Here is a 22,712-nt window from a genome sequence, read left to right on the forward strand (position 1 = left end):
TCCATCCATCCATCCATCCATCCATCCATCCATCCATCCATCCATCCATCCAGAGACAGGCTTTCTCTGTGTAGCTTTGGCCATCCTGGACTTACTTTGTAGATCAGGCTGGCCTCAAACTCACAAAGATCTGCTTGCCTTTGCCTCCCCTAGTACTGGGATTATAGGTGTGCACCACTGCTCCCAGCTTGGGTTGATTTTATTACTAATTATTACTATTATCGTCATCATCATCATCATCATTATTGAGACAGAGTCTCCGTATGTAACCTCGGCTGTCCTGGAAATCCATATCTAGGCCAGGCTGGTCTTGAACTCAGTGGCATTCTGGGAATAAAGGTGTGGGCTACCACACCCAGCTTGGCTTTTCAGGAGGGTATCATGACCTTAGACACAAGAATCACAGCAGCGCTTGTACCCCTTGACCAGTAGCTTTTGCTTTGGGGGGTAAGTAAGCCCTCTGGGTAAGCCCTCCAGAGAAATACCGAGGAGGAAGAAACCGATTTGTCCTCAGAATCGGAAACAAACAACAAACAAACATAGAGGTAGTCTAAATGTGTGGAATTAGGGAACGTTAACGTAGAAGGCAGACACCCACCCTCTACATACAGGGTGATTTACTCTAGACAGGCTTGTCTCGGCCGCTCCTTTCCTGGGCAGGCACACTGATGAGGATCTGGAAAAGCCCAGAGCTCGCTGGTTCCATCAACTATAATCAGTGTTCATTGAATTATAGACTTTGGGCCTGGCTAGTCTAGCTGCATAATGCTTGTTTTTTTTTTTTTTTTCTCAAGTTCTTTACAATGAAGTTTGGATTTAAAGATTTAATTAATGTCTTCTCCATTCAAATTATGATTGTTACATATTGCAGTTTTTTTCCAATTGAACAGTTTTATTTAAAATTTTAAAAATTGCATTTATTATTTCGCATGTGTACGGAGCGAGTACATACTGAAGCGTTAGAGCGTCAGAGAACTTCTGTCTGCCTACCGTGTGGGCCCTGGGATGGAACTCAGGCCATCAGGCTTGGCAGCCAGTGCGTTTACCCACTGAGCCACCTGGCTGGCCCACATTGAGGTTTTTAGCAGAAATGTGGGGAAAATCCTGACAGCGAAAGGAAATGCTGGGCACCGGGCGTCCACACAGAGCTGGATTTGAGTCACTGTGTTGCCCTGTGGTTTTGGGCAAATCACATATCTCTTCCTTAGCCTTTGTCTCCACCCCAGAAGAGATACCAGCGTGATAGCCGCAAATGAGAGCTGAGGGTTGCTGGCTTTCATGAAGGCAGCGCGGCGGGGCGGTCAGTCCTGGCCTTCTCATTTCGTCCTTAGGTCTGAAAGCATCAGAGGTTCCAAGCAGGGCCGGTTCTGTGCGGCAGCAGAGAGGGGCAGCTAGACACACCCGTGCAGGAGGCAGCCTGCAGAACCTCTGCAGATACCCGTGAGAGGGCTCCGGCACGAAGGGTAAGCAAAGTCTGTGGCCTGCAGACAGGACCCAGGAGGAAAAGACAGGGGCCTAAAAGGGCATTCTGCTGTGCTGAAGCGCAGTGGTGGAGCCCTTGCCTGGCCCTCGATAGGCCGCGGGTTCATTTTCAGAAGAAGAAAAAGAAACTCATCATGGCAAGGTTAGGATTACCTCGTGTTTTAGCTGATAACTTTTCTAAGGCAGGGCCAGTTCTTCTTGTTTTTGTCAGATGAAGACATGAGTGAGGGGCTTAGAGAGTCCCATAGGAAGGGGTTTAAGCCCCGTCTGCATGGGAAATTTACAGGGATGAGCCACTGTGTTCTGGGGCCTGGATCTGAGGGCTGATACAAGGAATCGGGAAACCGCATTCCCTGCCCCTAGTTGTCTTACTTACCGTTCTATTGCTGTGACAGATGTCATGACCAAGGCGGCTTACAGAAGGAAGCATTTAATTTAGGGTCTCACGATTCCTGAGGGTTAGAGGCCATGACCATCCAGGGGTGAAGCCTGACAGCAGGCAGGCAGTCATGGCGCTGAAGCAGTAGCTGAGAGCTTGGGGACAAGGCGGAGAGAGGATGGGGCGACTCTTAACTGGGACACACCGTCCCCACAAGACCACACCTCCAAACCCTTCCCCAACAGTGCCACTAACATGAGACTCTGCAGGGACACTGCTCAGGGTGTCCTTGATCCCTGCCTTTCCCAGGGAGGAAGGCTGAGTTACTGAACATGGTACTGATGATGGCATTCAGAAGGGCTTCCAGGAAGATGACGCTCAAAGCTCTGGGCGTGGCTGTGAAGGTGGTGGCTGTTAACTCGAGCAAGCCTGCAGCAGACCACCTCCAGGAATAGATCTGTGTCTGGTGTTAGCTGGGCATGGTTGCCACAGATAGGAACCCTGGAGGCCGGAAGCGTCTTAATTTGACACAGGGTCTTACGTAATGTAGGCTGGCCTTGAACCCACTGTACAGCCGAGGACGTTGAGTGTGTTCGTATGTATGTATGTATGTATGCCCTCAAAGAGGGCGTCAGATTCCTTGGAGCTGGGCTTACCGGCAGCTGTGAGCCGATTGCTGGGCCATCTCTTCATTGGTGACTGACACAAAAGTTCTCAGTGGCAGTCTCCCAGGTGGGGAAGTGCGGGTCCTAACTCAGTTATGTCAATCCTGAGGTGGTTAATGCCCGCACTTTGGATGCTCAGCTGGGACAGTGAGGTGGAAGGAAGCGTCTTGAGCAGGGAGGACTGAGGAATAAGGTTGGTGGGCGCTCTCTGGCCCGAACAAACACTGTGAGTCCCTAGGGGGTCCCAGACTGCGGTGGTGCCTCTGGGATGTGGGCCTCTGAAAGCTGCATTTCTGAATGTGGCTGAACTGGGGGGTAGTGAGGGGGAGGATGGAAGGAGGGAGGGAAAACTCAGAATGGGCGTCAGTAGCAACCCTGGGAAGGAGAGAGGCAGACTGCGTCATGTACAGAATGCAAGAGCGGGGCCCACTGCAGAGATGATGTGGGAGTTTCCCTGGTGTGTGCGTGTGCGTGTGTGTGTGTGTGTGTGTGTGTGTGTGTGTAGGGTGACCTCCTGGCTTTTGATGAGGTGACTAGCTGTTCAGTGGCACACCCGACGAAGCTCAGAAGCCCGGAGGGAATGAGGTGTGGGAGGATGTTCAACTGAACTTGCGTTGGCCACGTGGAGTCTGAGCAGCCTGCGTCGTAGGTGGGAGAGGCTGGCCAGAAGGCTGTCCACCGTTGAAGTCAACCACTGTCTGCAAACAGATATTCTGTGTAGTGCTTGGGCCATGAGCGTGGATGTGCCAGCAAGAAGGATTGGGCGGGCAAAGACATTTACAGGAGCAGACCGTGCAGACTGGAAGGATGCTCCAATTAGAAAACACACATAGAATTGGGACCTACCCCCTTCTGTTCAAGGGCTGGCCAGCAGCCTGTAGGGTGGAGTCCCAGCTTCTTAGCTCAGCTGGACATGTGTTGGGAACTTGCCTTCTCTTAGCTTCCTGAGGCTAAGAGTGTCTCAGGCGGAACTAGCCTTTCACAGCCTTTCTGGATATTTGAAATAAAGGCCTGGGCAGGGAAGGCAGGGGTGTGGGGGTGGGGGTGTGTCTGCTTCTACAAGCCAAAGAGTACCAAGGACTGTGGGAGCGAAAGCGAGGTGTTGAATTGTACCTCTTCCCACACAGTGTGTGTGTGTGTGTGTGTGTGTGTGTGTGTGTGTGTTATAGCATTTGTGGCTCCCTTTTAGCAGCTCATCTGCTAAAATCGGAATGATACAGAGATTAGCATGGCCCCTGTGCAAGGGGGACCCACTTGTTCATGAAGTGGTGCGTGTGTTTGGAACCCTGCCTCGGTGAATAAAGTGGAGAATGATTGACATCAGAGGTCAACCTCTGGTGCATCCGTGCGCATGCGTGTCCGCACACGTTTGAAGCACTCATGCATACAGGCTTGCGTGAACAACAACATTTAAGAAAGGATGAGCCCAAGTCGTGTGCTAATTCCGTTTGCCGAGACCCTGTTTCTGAACGAGATCCCGTTGTGAGACCCCACGCCATGGGTTCATGGGCCTGCGGCCTGTACCCAGGCATTTCTAACTGTTTCTGCGATGATCCCTGCACCCGAGTGCCGTGGTCTTCTTTCACACAGAGGTCCGTCATCCACCTCAACCAAAGGTCACTGCTGCACCCCCTAAACAGCCCCTCTCTGAGAGCACCCCAATACTGGCCTCACTGAACACGTCCTTACTAGGCCCTGGGACTCCTTGGGATCCGAGTCCACCTGTTCGTTTCCTTGCGCCAAGCGGCAGGAGACGGTGACAGCGTCACGGGGGTTGACAAGCGAGTGCTAGTTCTTAATTAGCTGTGTGATCTTTGGTGGCTTTCCTCGCTTCCCTTTGCCTCGGTTTCCCTTTTTGTGAGATGGCGCTGTTAAATGGCAACTCCCTGGGTCAGAGGAGGCAGAGAGCCTGAGAGGCTCGTTCAGGGACTCAGGTCTCCGGGAGGCCAGGATCTGCGTTTACTTGTCCTGTATTTGGTGCAGCGTCTTGGGGGGGAGGGAGGACACATGGACCCATTAGGACTTGTCGAGGAGAGCTGCTGGCACTTGTGCGCTCCCCTTGCACCCCCTCCTCCCGAGGCCCCAGGAGTCGGATAACTGCAGTTTGGGTTTTGGCTGGATGCAGATGAGTGCGGTAGCTCACAGGGGGCTCAGTTTGACTCAAGTGCACAGCCCGGTACTCACTTCTCTTTCATGTGGATGGAACAAATTTCAGCTTATTACATAGCGGTATCCACAGTGGCTTCTATAGATGAGTCACCGTTTACTGTAAAGCTTTCAGATGCCCGGCAGACACGCCCATTGGTGGGGACCAGGCCCTCTGCAAGGCCCGCAGACCAGCCGCAGGCATCTAGCAAGAGAGGGCACGGGGCCTTGTGATCCCGCTTAACATGAAGGCCGCTGCTGCCTTCAGCTTCCGCACTGCCAGCGGACGTTTAGTTTGAACTTTATTGAGTGGTAGGCACGTGCCAGCATCAGGCAGTGCTGTGTACATTGGTCTTGTGCTGCATGAGGTTTATTCTTGTGACTGATTTTGTTTTTGTGTGAAATAACAATAATAATGAACTCATGTTGGGCTGGGGAGATGGCTCTACAGGCATGAAGGAGGTCCCGAGTGAAATCCTCACAGCCCCTGTAAAACCTGGGTGTGGTGGTGGCATTGCCTGTAAGTAACTTCAGTGCTGGGCGGTGGAGACCAGGGATCCTTGGGACTCAGTGGCCAGCCAGATAGCCTGATTGGGGAGGGCCTCGGATCCCTCTGAGAGACCCTGCCTCAAAGCAGGAGGGTGCCAGGGAGACAGCTTAATCGGTAAAAGCATTTGCTACTGAGTGTGGTGATCTGCATGGTAGAGGGAGCGAACTGAGTCCCAAGAGTTGCCCTTTGACCTCAACACTCATGCTGCGATGTGTGACTTTTACATTTGTATTTATTATATTTCTATGTAGTGTGTGTGTGTGTGCTGGCCTGAGAGTGGAGGCTAGGCATGTCATTTTCCGGGCATACTCTACATCTGTTTGTTTGTTTGTTTGTTTTTAATGCAGGGTCTCTTATTGGCCTGGGTCTTGCCAAGTAGACTAGGTTGGGCTCCAGTGGGTCCCAGGAATCCACTTGTCTTTGAGCCCAAAAAGCACTTCAGCATGCTTGGATTTTCCTTCCCCTCCCATCCATCCTTTTCCCTTCTTTTCCCCTCCCTCCCCTTCCCTTCTCTTTCCTGTCCCCCTTCTGCACCTCTTCTCCCTTCTCCTTGTATCCCCTCCATTGCTCCCTCTTTCTCCCCTTCCTTTCTTAATTCCTCCCATCCTTTTCGAGGAAAGCATTTTACTGACAGCCTTCTCCCCAACCCATATAAGATGTTTTTGAATGTGCCTCTGAGAACGCAGTTTCCTTATGTGTAAACTGGGGACAATGACACTTTCTTCAGTGGGATCATTTTAAGGCTTCAATGGGGCATTTTAAGGACCTTGGTATGTGGTAGGTCTGAAAAAGTAGCCGCTGTAGTTTCAGGAAGTGCTATGGATTTGGGGCTTGGGCATCTTGAATGGTGGAAGTTGGGTAGCTGGTGGTGGTCTTCTCCCTGGTTTGTCGTGGTCATTTATTCAAAATCTGCAATACTAGTTACTGTATTCATTGGCCTAGTTTGCACCTCTCTATCTGTGCTCAGTGATGTGTCCCCCTCAAAAGTAAAGCAAAACTCACCCCTGAGCTGTGCCCTCCTCTGGGACTTCTCTGAGGGGCTGGTCCAGCGGCTTTGACCTGACTGTTTTTTTTCTGGTGTGTTTCACGGACCACAGCGTTGTCCCTGCACTTCCCACTTCCCTTCTCACTCTGGCCTCCTGGCTGGTCCCCGCCCCCTGAGGTCTCAGCTAGGATCCCCGTCACTTGAGACTGTTGTGTATGTGTCTTTGGAGCTAGAGGCCGTCACCCATTTGGGCCTCTGAGGTTTGGCACCCTTTGGGACATAGCCAGTATTTATGGGGGCAGCAGTGATAGTCTGAAATCCATGTTTAAGAGACTAAATGACACATTCAGTGACACATCTGGTTGTTGTATCCTAAAGGCCCAGGAGATCAAGGGGTGCCCTTGGCTTCTGCCTCCTTTTTGTTGGGGTCTTCTGAAGTCTGTGTCTTCCCCCATCCCAGCTGTCAGGTTTGGAAGGACGCAGCCTCTTCTTGAACTTCCCGGTGTCACAGTGTCCTGCTTCTCCACTCATGTATATCACCTTCCTAAGGGTATGGACCCTACTTCCCCCTCCCCTCACTGTGAACCCCCATTGCAGCTGAGCCCATAGGCACCCCAGCGCAGAGTGAATGAGAATGTACCATGTGCTCTATGAAGCCCCTTGGGATGAAACAGGGTGGAATCTCTGCCCTCTGCACCCTACAGGGAAGAGGTGGTCCTCATCTGCTATTCGGGTGCTGTACTCTTTCTCCTGTATGAATGTCCCTGTGCTGGCTTCGAACCCACCCTATGACTTGTCCAAGCTGAGCTGTGCACAGTCCCTTTTTGCCTGGTTCTTCCTTGGGAAGGGATGGTGTAGCCTCCAGTGTGTGACTGGCTGGGGTGAATGACATAGTCTGTCACCGGGACCAGGAGTATTTTGGGCTGCACAAAGGATGTGGGTCCCCTGACTTCTGTTTTTAAAGAAAACGGCAACCAGTGTAGGGGACAATGGGAAGAGTCTGCCTGTGGCAGCTGGCTCCTCTGAGCGATCAGGGTTCTGAGGCGGTACCAGCTTCAGACTGCTGTTCTTCCCCCTCCATCCAGAGACTCCCGGAATCCTACAATGTTCTAATCCTGGGATCCATTCACTTCGGGGTTTTTGGGCCTTTATTATTAATTTATAAAAATTTTATGTGTATGGGTGTCTTGCCTGTATATATACATGTGTGTGTGCGCATGTATTTGTATACACACATGTATGTATGTATGTATGTATGTATATATTTGTGTGTATATATATGAATTGGATCTCCTGGAACTGGAGTTAGAGACGGTTGTGAGCTGCCATGTGGGTGCTGAGAATGGAACCCCAGGTCTCTGTTAAGAGCCAATTCTCTTAATTGCTGAGCCATCTCTCCAGCCCCTTCCAGCGTCCAGTGGGCTGTGTTGAGGGATGGAAGTCTGATCAGTGACAACTGTTTACTGGCTATAAGGACTGGGTAAGAATCGGATGTCAGGATAGGGAAGTGGCCTCCATCCTGCAATCCCTCTGTCACCACCAGACATGCCAAAAGTGCCTTAACCCTAGTCTCAGTGACCCTGAATTTCCTCCTTCCACCGAATCTTCCTTCATTTCCTTACGGCAAGTTCTGGTTACTTCCTGTAGGTTCACGTCGTCATTGGGCCTGGGCCTGAACCTGTGGTCCAGCTACATAGAAGCTGGGGCAAGAAGATCTCAAGTTCAAGGCTTGTTTGGTTGCAGAGAGAGCTCAAGGCCTGGAGAGGGTAACCTAGCAAGCCCCGCCCCCAAATGTGGCTGAGGATGTTTCAGTGATAGAAGGCCTGCCTTTTGCCTTTTGTATTTGAGGTCCTGGTTTCAATTCCCAGTAGAAAAGAATAAAATCTCAACGAACTCAGTGTACCTGTGGTTTGTGTGTGCAGTTGTGTGTTTTGCTTGTGTGTGTGTGTATTGCGCACGAGTGTGAAGGCCCAAGGTTAATGTCAGGCGACTTCCTCCATCGCTCTCCACCACCGGATACGCTGAGGCAGGGTCTCTCGCTGAACCCTGAGCTCCTGGTTGTCAGTGAGTCTGGCTCGCCAGCTCTGGGGATCCCATCTCTGCCTCCCACAGGCTAGACCGTCACACCCACCCAGCTTTTTAATGTGGGTTCTAGGGATCAAAACTCCAGTCTTGACACCAGCTCAGCACTTTCCACCCACCGAGCTATGCGCACAGCCCTGCTTTTGTGTTTTTTAGACAGTGTCTTACTGCAGAGCCCTAGCTGGTCCCTCGCGCTGGGATGACAGTTGTCTCCAGTGTTTTAGCCGAGATTCTCGATGCCATGGCCACTCAGAAGGTAGGGGCTCCTTCCTGGGTGTAGGTTGACTCCCAGTCTCTTAGGCACCTAGCCGGTGGAATCAGGCCTCTGAGCAAACCCAGCTGCCTGGCGTAGTCGTGAGGAAAGACCCGACTCATTAGCTGGGAGTGGATGGCTTAGTGTTCGATGATGACTAAAACTTAACTGTTGGCTTTTAATGAGAAACCTGTGAGAGGGACCCACTTCCTCCTTATTTGTGTTTTATTTTTAAAAATTCTACACATTCTGTTTCATTTCTCTTCCTCTGCATTAAAACAAAACAAAACAACCTACTACAGAGAAGCACCTGGAAATGACTGGGCCCTGGAAAACACCCCGCAAGGAGCCTTCTTTCCTCCCAGGTGGAGTTTCTGTGACTTTTTTTTTTTTTTTTCCTCCCAAGACACGGTGTCTCTGTGTGGTCCTGGCTGTCCAGGACGCACTTTGTAGACCAGGCTGGCCTCAAATGCCGAGACCCACCTGCCTCTGCCTCCCGAGTGCTAGGATTAAAGGTGTGCGCCACCACCGCCCTTAACAGGGCAACGGGAGTTGAGGGGAGACACCGAGGCTCATGGGATCGAGGTGGGCGTGGAGTTGATCAATGTCCACGCTGGAGCAGGAGCGGGCTCACCACTGCTCATGCTTCTAGTTCCTGATCTTGATGAGGCCCTCCACTTCCTCCTTCTACCTCCTCCTCTTCCTCCTCTGCTCTTTCTCCTTTCTCTTCCTCCTCTTCTTTCAAGGTCTACACGTATTTGTTTATTAAGGGAAAGATATATTTTATTTTCCTATATGGGACTATCCAGTCTTCCTGAGAACAGTTACTAAAGACAGTACCCCATCGTGTGTCCTTGGCATTTTTGTGGAAAATCAGTTGACTGTAGATGCTGGCTTTATTTCTGGGCCTCCTATTGTCCTTAGGCAATGTGTCCATTTTGATGCTGGCACCATGCTGTTTTGATTACTATGGTTTTATAATATATATTTTGAAAATCAGTGATCGCGCTGGCTATTTGGTATTTGTGTGTGTGTGGTCCCATGTGAATTTTGGATTTATTTTTTTCCATTTTTGTGAAGAACAACATTAGAATTTTATAGAGATTTCGTTGGACACAATCAGTCTGGTGTTCTGTTTTGTTTTGTTTTTGTTTTTGGACAGTCTTAACCTTGTCACCCAGGCTGTTCTCACTCTTAGACTCAGGAGCACCTTCCCTTTCAGCTTTCTGAGTGCTGGTACTATAGGTGTGCTCATCACATCTGTACAGACTGGGTTTTTTTTTGTTTTTTTGAGATTTATTTATTTTTATGTGCATTGTTGTTTTTACCTGCCTGTATGTTTGTGGGAGGGCGCCGGATGCCCAGGAACTGGAGTTACAGAGCGTCGTGATCTGCCGTGTGGGTGCTGGGGATTGAACCCAGCACTCTGGAAGGGCAGCTTAAACACCGATCCATCTCTCTAGCCCTCAGTACAGATATCTCAACAGTATTAATTCTTATAAACTATATTGATTTGTGGGAAGTGAGGAGTGCGCATGTGGAGGTCGGTGGGCTTGTTGGGGTCAGTTCTCTCTGGCCATGTGGGTCCTGGGTCTCAAACTCTGGTTATCAGGCTTGGTACCTTTACCCACTGAGACAGCTCACTGGCCCCAGTCGTAATCCTAATCCATGAACATGGGATATCATGCGTTTACATTTTCCAGTTTCTTTCATCCATCCATGCTTTATAGTTTTCAGCATATAAATGTTTCATGTTTGTGGTTAAATTCATTTCTAAGAATTTTTTAGAATACCCCTTAAAATGGGGTTGTTTTTCAGTCTCTTTTTTCAGACACCTTATTGTCAGCCGTCGAAACATACTGAGTTCTGTACGTGGACTTGGTTTCCTTTGAAATCACTGAGTTCATCAGCTCTAACAGTCCAGGGTCGTCAGCAGGTGGTTTGACTGGACCTGTGCTTGTGAGCCTTTTGCTTGCCTGGTGGCTGTGTCTCGCTCGGGGCTGAGGTTTAGAGACTTGATAGAATTTAGTAATGGAAGAGCTGTTGATTGGCCCTGGGGAGATGGAGACCCGGAGCACATTGTGACCCTGATTCCTTAGTCCTTCTTGGTGTCGATGACGAAGGTTTTAGCGGTCAGGACATTCCAGCCATCAGTGTCCTCTGGGAGTCAGGGATATTACATTGGTTACGTCTGTCATATCCCAACATCTGAAGAGCTCAGAGAACTAGACATACCTTCTCCTGAAATTAGAGAAGGAGCCCTCACCTGCAGTTCACTGTGCACGGGTGATTCTGACCTGGATTTGAGTGGCATTCCGTCAGCTTTGCAAATGCTTACACCTGCCTCAGGTTAGGGGTAGGGCTGGAGGCGGAAGGGCGGTATCAGGAGGGCCTGGATTTTGCGGAACGTTGCACTCATTTGTCCAATCAGTGTGCCTAGTCTAATCAGAGGCCGGGCAGCTAGCTAGTGCTGGACCTGGGGTTTGGCTCCAGGGCTCTTGTTCTTCCTGCGGTGATAACACCTTCCCCTGCGGAGCTGTGAGTGCTAAGTGTTCGCTCCAGAATAATAGGATTCAAGCTGCAGAGTGGATTTGGCTTCGGAGCAGAGGGTTCGCTCCTGAAATCTTTTGCTGTTGCGTGGCACTCAGTTTCTTCAGGGAGTGGAGGAAATGTTGCCGCCCTCGTCACTCTTTCTGGAGGACCCTCTAGGTCCCAGTCCTGTCGAGCTGCTTGTTGTCTGAGCTCCCAGAGAAACAGGGATCTTCTGACCTGTGACCTGCACAAACTGGTAAATGACAGGCTTTGCCTGAATGGCGGTTAATGGCCTCTCCAGTGGAGGTCAGCTCTTGAGCCGGTGGTGGTGGTGGGGGGGGCCCTGGATGGATCATTATCTCTTGAGCGGAGTGGAGTTTCCACTGGACAAAGGAATGCTGTTGGGCAGCAGGATAAAGGTCAGAGGTAGAGATCTTGCCTCGCACACGGAAGGCCCTGAGTTTGATTCTAGCACAGGGGAAGGGAGGAAGTCCGTGAAGTCCATGAAGCCCAGGAGTGAGTAGAGAGAGGATGGTGGCCAAGCCGGGTGAGGCAGCCTGTGGCCTCGAGAACTTTGGAGCTGAGGACTGAGTCAGGTGGGTAAAAGCCCTTGAGGATAGAGTGGCGGTGTGATGTTCGGAACTTCCCAAGTTTTTGATAATTCCGGCACAACGTTGGCGTTCTAGAGTCCAGCTGTATAGTGCTCTGTCCTGTCTTTCAACCCTCTGACAAGGACCGTAGTGCGGGACACGGTGTAGGGACAGCATCCCAGCCTATCGTCTTTGTCACTGCAATGAAGTGTTGTCCCCAAGAGGTCCTGGCCCTGCTATGTATTTCATTTCTTGTCATCGTTCTCCCCGAAAGATGTCCTCTGCCCCCTTTTTTCTCCCCTCCTTCTTCATTGCAGTATAAATTTAGTTTGCAGCTTCTTTTGCAGTTTGGCTAATCTTAGACTGGAAGAACATGGAGCCTTTTCATCTCTATTCGCTATATTGGGGTCTGTGATTCTAGCACAAAAAAAAAAAAAAAAAAAAAAAGAAAAGAGAAAGACAGGTGCCTAGAGCGTTCCAGTAGCTCTTACCGTCTCCAGAGCAGCATGAGGGGCTCTGGGGCCTTACTCCTGCTACAGGGGCCCAGAGAAGAGCAAGGAACCACGTGCCTGGGCTCTGGCTGACATCTTCTGAGCTCTGCGTCTTTCCTGTTCTTGGGGGACTTAAAATTCTCCTCCTGTCATTCCTGGCTTCTGAGGAAATCAATTTGTGAGTTTCATTATGAAAAATAATGAGTAGATTTCAAATTATATACTCTCAGATGACACTCATTTGCAGATGAGGAAGCTCCGAGGGGCCGAGGTCACACAGCTATTAAGGGAAAGGACCCAGGGTTCATTATTTTCGTTACTTTCTACGTCAGCTATCCTTTGGCTTTCAGTCAAAAGTATTTATTCTTTTCTGGGGCTGGAGAGATGGCTCTGGTGTGAGACCCAGCAGCCGTGTAGAAAGCCAGGCGTGGTGGTGCACGCTTGTAATCTGAGCACCAAGAGAGCGGAGCCGGAAGGAGCCCTGGGGTGCTCAGCCAGCTTTAGCCTCATCAGCCAGGCCCAGGCCCGTGAGAAATCAGCGTGGAAGGCTCTTGGGGAGTGGCACCTGAGGGCATCCTTTATGCTGCACACACGGGCACGTGCAAACACATGAACACACACATTAATAAGTGTAAATTTAGTATTTTCTGCTCTAAGGGACGTAGCCTGGGTAATTCAGTGTTCTGTCTCTCTCTGTTTTTTGTCACAGGTCTCTCTGTGTAGCCCTGTCTGTCCTGGACTTGCTTTGCAGACCAGGCTGGCCTCCAACTCAGAGATCTGCCTGCCTCTGCCTCCCCGAGTGCTGGGATTACAGGTGTGCGCCACCACGCCCAGCTTTGAATGTCATTTTTATGTGCTTTGAACGGTCTGCCTTGGGAGGGTTAGCCTTTGGGGCTTTGATGGATGTGAGTGTGTATGTTTTCAGGTTCTAGTTATCTAGTCGCGGTTAGCGTGGGGGAGGTCTGAGTGGTTTAGCATCCAGCCCTGAAGCTGAGTAATCTTATCATCTGTCACAGCACCCCAGGCCACTTGGGGTGGTTGGTTTCCTCCTGTCCTGAAAAGCCTGCCGTCTCTGGCTCTCTGTGGCTTACTGTTGGATTCTGGTGGAGTCCTGAGAGCACAGCTGCAGGCTGTGTGGGGAAGGAGAGAGTTGTTGGCCGCAGAGGTTGGAACCGAACACTGGCCAGTCAGCACAGTAAAGCCTTGGGTCTCAGGGAGCACTGAGGAGCTTCCTGGCCCTCTGTGAAGCTGGGCTTCCCTGTGCACTGCCCATCAGGTCACCCTCCTAAGTGGCAGAGGGACACTTCACCTAGGTTGTTGGGAAGTCCAGCAGACTCTCATGCCTGATAGCTGTCATCGCAGGCAGAGGCGGGGAGATCAGTAGTTCAAAGCCAGCCGTGGCTACACAGTGAATTCAAGGCTCTTCAGGGCTACACCAGATTGTAAAGAACAAACAAAACAAAACCTAAATAAACAAATAAAATGAAACGCAGGGAGGCAGGGACAGGTGGATTGAAGTATGGATCCGGCCTGGGCTAAGATTCTGGTCTAAAGAAAAAAAAAAAAAAGTCCAAGTCTATATATACTAAATTGTTGATCCTACATCTCCGAGAGGGAAAAATGACAGAAGATAATAAATACATGTATGAACGTGCATGTGCTCAGGTGTTTGTGGGGGGGCCAGAGGACAACCTCAGAAGGAAGGGACCAAGGACTCAAAAGCCGGTTCAGCTGGACCTGGCTGTGAAATCCCTTTTGTAAGTTGCAGCGTCTGCCCTGCCAGAAAGGCAGAGCCGAGGGAAGGTGGCCCTGTGGTCATGCCATTGCTACCAGCTCTTGAGCTGCTTTTACTCTGTAAGCACCGAGCGAAGGGGACACTCCATCAGGCTGCTGGAGTCACAGGCACCCTTAGCTGTACATTGTGATGGACTTAAGCCGACCCTGTGGTGACCCAGGCTTTGTAGAAGGGTGGTGGAGACCCAGGAGAGGGGAAGTTGGCTGTCACGGGTCACACAGTTCCACAAGGCTGAGCCGGGTCACAGACCTGACCATGCCCCTTGCCCACCAAGGGCCTCCCTTTGGCCCAGGGTGGCTGGCCCCATGTGCCAGGCCTGCCCCTGTTTCCCTCACACAGGTGTGGGTGCGCCAGCTGAGGACTTCATGACTTCATCGGAGAGAATGCGGTTGGGTACAGTGCGCCCGGTGGTTGCCTAAATTAAACGAAGTGGGCTGGGGTGGGTGGGAGTGAAGATTGGCTCGGGGCTTTCATTAAAGCAGAGTGTTGGGGGCAGGTTCGCTTTTTACTTCTACTTCACTGAATGAGGGCTGCGCTTAGAGCTGAGTGCATTTTCTCCCTCCCCCCTTCCCTTCTCTGACTTTTCTTTTTTAGCGATTAAATATTCATATTTCTGTAGTCTCAGATTGGGACTGGCAGTGCTTTTCACTTTCAACCTACAGCTTAGTGTGAACTCGAGGGTGTTATTTTGAATCTTTGTTCGCATGGTGGTTGCAGTTGCTGGGGGTCGAGTCCAGGCCTCCTCAGCATCGGTAGACAAGTTGTGCATTCCCAACTCCAGGCCCCTGGGTCGCCGGGCGACCCTGACAGACCTCTGTTTCCTCTCTCTCAAAGGGTGTTGGCAGTATCTATGTTTTAGGATCACTGCTTGTGTGAGGTCACGATTGTGAAGTCCGGCTTGCGGTGCCCATGTGGAGGGCATCCATGCCTCCTTGGCTGGGGCAGAGTGGGGTCTGAGCCTGTGAGCCTAGCCTGCTGCAGGAGGGCGGGGATGGCATGGGGTGTGTGTGAGGTGTGTGTGTGTGCGTGCATGGGCACACGCGTTCTCACACAAATGTAGACAGCAATTGTGTTGCTCGGGGGGCAGGGCATGAGGGGTTGTGGAGACCCAGACTGTCCCTCCAAGGGTGTGTTACCTCACTGAGTCTTTCTTCCTAGTTAGTCTTTGCAGCCTTTACATACCCAGATTGATCCCAGCACTTGGGAGGCAGGCAGGTCTTTGAGAGTTCAAGTACAGCCTGGTCTACAGAGGGAGTTCCACGCCAGCCAGGAAGGACTACATAATGAAACTCTGTCTTAGAAACGTCTTGTCTAGGTCCCAAGAGATGGCTCAGTGGATAAAGGTACTTGTCACCAAACCTGATGCCCTGAGTTCAGTCCCTGGGATGCACAGTAAAAGGACAGAACTGACTCTTACAAGTAGTCCTAGGGCTGTAACATAGGCTAGGTTCTGGGTTTGCTCCTTAGCACTGCGAAACAAAATGAAAATGAAACAAATTCTACTGCTTAGTGATCATTTTTACTGTTTTATATTTATATTTTATATAATATTATATAATTATATTTATAATTGTAAATAGTATTAATTTATAATTATAGTTATTTCACCACACTTATTTGTTTATAATTTATTTTTATAATTATCATTTGTCATTATATTTATTATATAATTAACTTATAATTTATATTCATTATATTTATAATTATATATAATCATAATATAGTATAAAATTATAGTTTGTACATAATTCTATACATAATTTATATATAATCATATGATTGTATATTAATATATATAAACTTCACATATAATTATATGATATTACATATTATATATTAATATATAAATTATACATACTTATATATGTACATTATATACATAATATATTATGTATATATGTTATATATAATTATAGATACGATATATAATCATATCATGTATATAATATATAAATTATATATGTGATGTATATATACATAATTTATATATTATGTATATAATATGTGTAATATAATGTATATAATATAAATAATATATACTAATGTATGTAACATGTAAATTATATATAATAATGTATATAATATATAAATTATATTATATGATATATAATATATAAAATATATTATATATGATGTATACATATGTATCATATATACATCATATATATACATCATATATAATATATTATGTATATAATGATGTACATAATATATTATATATTATATAATATATAATTTTATAGTATGTAATTATATTTTATATACAGTACATAATTATATATGTAGTATATAATTATATAATAGTATATAAGTATATATAATATATAATACATAATATAAAATATTTTATTATATTATAATTAATGTAATAATATATTAATATATTATAATTATAAATACTGTGTAATATATTATGTTATATATTATATTATGATATTACTGTATTATATTAATATATTATTACATAATCTTATATAAAATATAATTAGATAAATAATATAACACAAATAAAAATATAAGATAAATAAATAATACAGTTTATAAATATAATATAATATAAATAATATAATCTATAAATATATAAATTTTATATATTTATATACAATAATTTTAATAATGTTTAATTTTACTGTTTAATAATTTTTATTATTTAATAAACAAATATTTACTGTTTAATAATAATATTTGGGCCATATCAAAGTTATGGGGTAGAAAATGCAGATGTCCCTTTCTACTGTTCCAGACCCAGACATTGTAAGGATCTGGGATTTTTGCCCCAGGGATTTTTCCGTGCACGTGTACGTTCATGCGCTTGTCTGCTTGTTGGTTTTTAACAACCAAAGCCAGACCACGTGTGTTGTCGTGTGAGGTGCTTCTGGAACGCTGTGGATCTCTTTCAGTCGCTCTGTCCTACGTCAGACATCCTCAGTGGTTGGGACGGGCGGTACCACAGCAGTGTCCCTCAGGTCAGGTGGCGCAGCTGGTTCCTTTTCCTGCTCCTCCTTCAGCGGGTGCTGCTGTGGAACTGGGAATTTCTGTAGCTAAGTCAGGGTCGCTGGGAGCTGGGGAGATGTCTCTGTGGTAAAGAGCATCGGCTCCTCTCCCAGAGGACCTGGGTGTGGTTCCCGGCACCCACATGGCAGCTCAGCAGTTCCAGGGGATCCTCGGCTCTTTTGACCTCCGTGGGCGGCAGACGCACGCATGGTGTAGACACACACGTAGGCCAAACACACATACATAAGATAAAATAAAAAATTAAAGGTCTCAACAGTGTCCTCTGAACTGAAATGTTTGTAGGTTTTAGAGTTTATCATACCCTACGAGTCCCCTGGACCCTGTGCTCTGCGCTGAGCTGGCATTTGGAGTCAGCCCCGTGCCTCTCCTGCCTTCCCTTCCTGCCCTTCCCCTCTGTTCTCCATCTTTCATCTCCTCCTTCAGATGTGGGTATCAGGAGCTGCCACAGTGGCCCTCTGCAGAGCCGAGCTTAAGCCCCAATGATGGAGAATAATACCCCCCCCCCAAAAAAAAAGCAAAAAACACCAGCGGCAACAAGAAAGCATTTCACTTTGTTGACCACCAGTTTCCCTATATACCAGACCCACTCACCACGGTGAGATGAAGAAGTACAGTTGGGGCCTCAAACATTAGAACATTATGCAGCTGTTAGTCGATAGTACACAGAGGGTTCAGGCCCTGACCTCTTTGCGGAACGGTTAGTCACCCATCCTTGGCTGGTGGTGTTGGGGAATTGGCTCACACCAGGAAACCAAGAGTGCACCCCTCTTCCCTAGGTTATGGATGGCGGCACCCTGAAATTGCTCCCCACAGCGTAGCATGGAGCTCACCTCAGCTGTCTGTCTCAGGCCTGGCTTGAGATGAGGTCTCTTTGTTGCGGGCCTTTGCGGACCCCAGGGTTCCTTACACCTCGCAGTAGGAATCCTGATTCTACAGAGGTGTGCTTCCTAGCTGGGCGTCACTCGAGTTCTGATGGCTTGAACTCAGGTCTCCTTCACGCTCATGTGGCAGACACTCTACCCACGAAGTCATGGCTCCGGCCCTGACATTCCTTGTTCTGAGTTTGACTTCATAGTTTTCTTTTTCTATGTCAATATCCCATTTGCCCCAACTGGACAGTTAGGCAAAGAACTAGGTATCCCGAGAGTTGATTGCTTGTGTGCTGGCTCTGTTGGAGGCCCACAGAGCAGCACTGAAGTGAATGAGCTCGAGATTTCACAGGAAGAACATACCAAGACCACTCAGCTGCTGCCCGGACTGCTGCCAGGTCCCCCAAACCCCCCTCCCCTCACAGAGGCTTATGCTGAATTCTTGTGATTAGCATGAAACTGCCCAGGTTATAACTAAGGAGCCCGTGTCTCCATGTTTCTGTCAGTGACTCTAATCATGATCATAATCTAACACTGACTGAGTCCTTGGCCATAGATACATTCTGCGTATTAAAAAAGCATTTACTTACTATGTGTGTGTGTGAGAGAGAGACAGACAGAGAGAACTGGGGTGCACTCGGGTGTGGTATGTCTGTGTGGACCCGTGAGACACAGCAGGCATGTGGAGGTCAGAGGACAACTTGAGGGAGTTGGTTCTCTCCTTCTACCATGTGGGTTCTGGGAATTGAACTTAAGTCTTCGGGCTTGGCGGCAAGCTCCTTCAACTGGATGCTTTACAGTCCTGTCCTCATTTCAGTTGTGTAAAGGTATGTTAGTAGCCGTCCCCTTCGAACAAATGAAGAATATGTGAAACTTAGCGAGCCACCTTAGTAACTTGGCTTCTTAAGGGACATCCCTGACTGCTGATTTGTTCATTCATCGATACCCTCGTTTGTTCATTTATTCGTTCATTCATTTATCTGCTTGCTGATTCGTCCCCGCATCGGTTCGTTGGTTCCTTCCCTCCCTGGACTTCCTTCAGCAGATGTCAGAGCCTTCCCTTGTGCTGATTGCAGCTCGGGCTGCCGCATGCGCTTGCCCTCGTGGGGCCTGCCTTCCAGTGAGTGACAGGAGACCTCAAGCAGCTGATGCTCAGGAGACAGCTGGGGGGGGGGGGGCAGCTGCTCAGGCAGGGACCTGGGGACAGAGAGCGGAACTCTGTGGTGGACGGGGTGGGGGAGGTGCCCGTGGTTAGAACCACAGACCTTCAGGGCCAGCAGATTCTTGGAGATGGGTGTTCTGGTGGCACACGTGAGTGCAGGAAGGCACAGGGGCTCATGGAAGCCTCCTGCTGATACACACAAGGGCAGGACGTAGTCTTTTCCTCTTGGGCCTGCACCTTGCATGGAGCCAGCCTCCCTCCCAGCTTTGCTTTTCCTGGGAGGGAATGATGGCAGAGGTTGGCCACAGGCTGGGGTGCATGGAAAGGACACCTAGGTGACCTTAGGTAGTCAGGAACCAGAGTGGATTGCCACTTTGGTGACTCTACCCACCAAAGCATACACCTAGAAGATGGAACCTTCCAGTGTCTAGCAAACCTATATGTACTCTGAACTGGGCGATGTCCAGGGTGGCCGAGTCAGTATTTGTGAGTGTGTGTGTGTGAGTGTGTGTGTACGTGCACACACATGTAGATGTATTTGTGCGTGCTTGGTTGTAGAGGACAGAGGTTGCCATTTGATATCTTCCCCAATTGGCTCTCCACTTGCTACTTCTGAGACACGGTCTCCCTGGACCTGGCGCTCCCCCGTCTGGCTCCACTGGCTATCCAACAGCCCCAGGGATCCTCCCGGCTCTGGCCCTCCAGGGCAGGGATTGCAGGTGTGTGCCGGGGAATGAATTCAGGTCGTTGTGTGCAATGGCAAACACTTAACCCTGAGCCTTCTCCCCGGCCCGAGGAGCTGTTATTATTAAGCAGCTGCTTCTTGTTAATTTGATAAGATCTTAAGAAGTCGTACCCTGCAAGGCAAGAGAGCTGGGCCCCAGTGCTGTCTGGCTCTAAGCAGCTCTAAGACACAGTGATCTGCCTCAGCACCCTTCCTCCCCTGTGAATAGAGGATAGCCAGAGGCTAGCGCTCCGTTGTCCCTTTTTACTCCCCCATCCCTTATCTTAAGATGGAGATGAGATGGGGTCTCACTCATGGAGCTTTTCAGTGGCAGAGGCTCCTTGGAGAACAGGGCTTGAGGAAGGGTTCAGGAAAGTCCAACCTAGGGATGTGGAATGAGGCTCCACATCCAGGCTGCCAGTCTGAAGCCACGTGGTGCTAGTTCGTGGTTAAGTGGCCATTGCCCACGAAGCATGCTCCCCACGAAGTCAGCCTTACCCACAAGTGTCTTCCTAGAACCCCCACTGTTGACATGAGGCTGTGAAATTTTGGCTGTACTTTCCTGGCGGTTGGGCCGTAGTGATTTCTGCCTTTTGTACCGTCCTGTGTCTCAGAATATGTCCAGCCACATCCCACTCCCTCAGACAGCCTCCCACTGAAACCTACAGCGAAACCTGGGCGGACACACAGGCCTCAAACATAAAAAGTTGCGGGGGGAGAAAGCAACAGGAAGTGGGGAGCCAGCAGAACAAAGCTTGTGTGTATGTGCAGAGCAGAGGGCAAAATGGCCTTTTTAATTTTCTTTTTAAAATGGTCTTGCCTTCTCGGATGGCTGAGGTAGACACTGGCTTGTTTGCGATGGTTTTGTTCTCTCCTGAAGCTCCTGGGAAGATGGGAAGGGAGGGTGAGCTGGCCCTGAACACTGACCCCATCCTGCAAAGGTTATGTAAATTCCTGTCAACAGGATCCCCCCCCACTTTCTTATCTGAGAATTGGAGGGGGGTGGGCAGTTGAACCTCTCATACACCTTCCTGGATAGAGCTTTTAACGGGTTAGCCCAGCAGAAGCAGGTGGGGAAAGTGGAATTCTGCCCCCACACTTTCGCTGCCCCCACCTCAGTTTCCTATCGACTGCCGGAAAACTTTAAGACCTCCCTCCCCCTCACTGCCCACCAAGCCCGGTGAGAACTGTTTATGGCTCCCTAACAGGCCACTTGTCAGGGAGGAAGAGCTGGCTGGCCAGATAGAAAGAGCAATTGGTGGAGAAATTAAGCGTTTAATTTGAATATAGATTAGCTTGGGCCCAGTTCAGTGTACAGGGGCCTGCGAGGAGTCGTTTGGCCCTGTGGTAATGAGGGTGATAATGCTAAGTGAAGACTGGCCGGCACTGTTTCCTTGTAGCTTCCTTTCGAGCTGCTTGATGCAATGGCTAGAGCACAGTAACATTAAAATCACGTGAGCGGGAGAGGTGATACTAGTCTCTCTGGGCACGTTCTTTGGGTCCTGTGGCCCATTGCTAAGTGGCGGTGTGACAGAGGGACAGCGGTGGAGACTTGGACGAGGCAGCTCTGTGAAGCCTGGGGTTCGGTGAGGTCGCTCGTGGAGTGGGCACCCTGGTCGTTGGTTCCTGGTTGCAGCCCCTCCTTCTGTGTTCACTGGTGTCTGTTTCTGAGGTGTCTTGATTGGGGGGGGGGTCATAGGTGTGGCTGTTTAGCTCACAGCATAGCCTGGCCCCGAAAATCATTCCTGGGTGTGTGGTCTGGCTCCCACCTTCCTGTCAGTGTGGCGCCGCTTTGTGGACATGCGTGTTCACATTGTCTTGTGTTCCAGCAAGTGCACCCAGGTGGGCTATGTTCCAGAAAAGTTTAAGTTTTACCCTAAAACCCAAAGCCCTGCTGTCTGCCCAGCTCTGTCTTCTGTCTGTGTCCTCATCCCCCCCACCTGAGCCACTGCGACCGGACACCCTCTAGCCTGCTGCTTGATTTCTGTCTTGTTAAGTTTTTCCCCTTTGTTGTTTGGTGGTGACGCGGAAGGCTTAGGTGAGCAAGCAGATGCAACAAGAGAACTTTTAAAACCGAGCCAGAGGGCTGGGGACACAGCTCAGTCGGGAGAGCCCTGTCCACCTTGCAGCTCAGTGCCCGGTGCTGAAAACAAGAATGCTCTCAGCTGCTGCCTAATGTCCCAGGGCTAATTTGGGGGGCTCAAAGCACGTGTCCAGCAGAGTCCCCACCTTCTGAGGGTTCCAGGTGTGTAAAGATGTGCCAGCAGTGCCTTTGGCTGCTATTCCTTCTTGTCGGTTGGAGGTCGTCAGGTTCTCTTACCACAGTCCGGGCTGTTCAAGAACTTGCTATATAGCTCAGGCTGACCTTGATACTCACGACAGTCCTCCTGACTTCTGAGTGCTAGGATTACAGACATGAGCCTCCATGCCTGTTTGTGGCATTCTTGAGGTGAATGAAACTCGGGGTGGGGGGGGAGAGAGACTTTGGGGCCCTCAGAGTCTGTTTTTCACGTCTTGTCCCAGTGAACCAATGGTACAGAGAAGTTGGCTTGTGTGACTGGACGCTGTGCTCGCCTGTGGTCAGTGGTCAGGGTGTGTGCTTGATCAAAAGGCCAGCCCGTACCGAAGTGGGGCTGTGCAGGTAGCCAAGAGGCAGCTTCTTTGCTCTTCTATTTTTGGGCTTTGGGCATCATCTAACCACTTGACAGATGAGTATGTACGGATGGAAAATAGCTCTAGACCTGCTTTGTTGAGGATTTCCCATCTCGCTCTGATGCTGTCTTATTTATGCTCTGAACCCACAGTGATGGGCTGGAGAGATCACTTTACATGTAAAGACACACGTCACCAAGACGAACACCTACCTGAGTTTCAGCCTCAGGGCCCCATAGTGGAAGGAGAGAACTGACTCCCAAAAGTTGTCCTCTGACCTCCACAAGTACTCTTACACACACACACACACACACACACACACACACACACACACACACACA

General features: G+C 49.2%; 1 protein-coding gene and 1 non-coding gene across 12 annotated transcripts in view; both read left to right on the plus strand.

Annotated features, from left to right (window-relative positions):
• Nucleotides 1–22,712, plus strand: part of Trerf1 (transcriptional regulating factor 1) — a 208,574-nt gene that overhangs the window by 43,077 nt on the left and 142,785 nt on the right. The window lies entirely within an intron of this gene.
• Nucleotides 3,702–3,806, plus strand: LOC129682827 (U6 spliceosomal RNA). Its single transcript, XR_008721057.1, has one exon. It is a non-coding gene; the product is annotated as a U6 spliceosomal RNA (small nuclear RNA).

This window comes from Psammomys obesus, unplaced genomic scaffold, assembly GCF_907164565.1.
Source record: "Psammomys obesus unplaced genomic scaffold, mPsaObe1.curated_primary_1811, whole genome shotgun sequence".
Classification (NCBI taxonomy): domain Eukaryota; kingdom Metazoa; phylum Chordata; class Mammalia; order Rodentia; family Muridae; genus Psammomys; species Psammomys obesus.